The sequence below is a fragment of the Pipistrellus kuhlii genome, unplaced genomic scaffold (genome assembly GCF_014108245.1).
Source record: "Pipistrellus kuhlii isolate mPipKuh1 unplaced genomic scaffold, mPipKuh1.p scaffold_m20_p_4, whole genome shotgun sequence".
Taxonomy (NCBI): domain Eukaryota; kingdom Metazoa; phylum Chordata; class Mammalia; order Chiroptera; family Vespertilionidae; genus Pipistrellus; species Pipistrellus kuhlii.
The window spans coordinates 50,483,980-50,485,162 of NW_023425540.1; the positions used below are offsets into that span (position 1 = coordinate 50,483,980).

A 1,183-nucleotide genomic window follows, 5' to 3' on the forward strand; every position below is an offset into this window, starting at 1 on the left:
ATGCGTATGTGGTAGGTATCTGACAGAAACAAGTGATGGTGTGTTCCCTATTATTGCATATCATCAGGTAGCCTATGATTTTAATTTGTTCCATTATTGGTGATGATCATTCTGAATCCTTGATTATGGTGGCATCTCTCAGGTTTCTCTACTGTAAAATACTCAGTTCTCTTAATAATTATTAAGTATTTGGGAAGAATTTCTGTGCAGAGGCAGATTGGCCTTCAGGGCTAGCTTAATGATATTCTTTTATTTTCTTTTTATAATTTTGTTAATTCTTTTTACTAGTATATCTAAATATGTACATGCATCTTTAAAAAAAAATGAAATGCTTCATGAATTTTCATGTCTTCCTTACACAGGGGCCATACTAATCTTCTCTGTTGTTCCAAGTAAATAATCTCATTCTTTGTCAAACTTTCATTCATTAGTTTTAGTATCTATTGCTATATTTTGGCTGAATTGTGTTATGATAAAGATTAATTTTTGCCAAGATTAATTTTTCTAATTTAAGATTTCCTTCTGCACTTATAATTGCCATTTTAGTGAAAGGTTCTTATTTATTCATCTATTTACTTATTTATTTATATTAATATGGACTTACAAATTATTACTTATTGATATGGGCTCACAAATTATTATTAAAATGTACCATAATTGTCTTATTTATTTTGATGTTCACATCGTTCTTGGTCTGGTCAGTGGATGTTTCTTCATACTGGATTCTGTGTAATTTATTATTATTATTATTTTCTCACATAAAAAGATGTTCCAGACTCATCTTGTACTTCTCCAACTTCATCCCCAGAATCAGACATTTCTCTAATGGGCTTTGCTTCTCTTAATGGAGAATCAAAATTTAGGGTTGGATATTTTACTATTCTATTCAACACACCAAAATCCAATTTTAGCTTTCTTAGAGGGATAATGTTCTTAATTATGTACAGAATATTGGGTAGTACCCCAAATACTCCCATGAAACTACTGTGTTAGTTTCCAATGGCTGCTATAACAAATTATGAGAAACTTGATGGTTCAAAATAATACAAATGGCCCTGGCCAGGTAGCTCAGTTGGTTAGAGTATTGTCCAGATATGCCAAGGTTGCAGTTCCATCCCAGGTCAGGCCACATACAAGAATTAACCAATGATAAGTAGAATAATAAATTGATGTTTCTCCATCC

General features: G+C 31.5%; 1 non-coding gene across 1 annotated transcript; it reads right to left on the bottom strand.

Moving 5' to 3' along the window:
- Positions 1 to 317: 317 nt before the first annotated feature.
- Positions 318 to 419, bottom strand: LOC118703974. The gene has a single exon (XR_004983215.1). It is a non-coding gene; the product is annotated as a U6 spliceosomal RNA (small nuclear RNA).
- Positions 420 to 1,183: the final 764 nt, after the last annotated feature.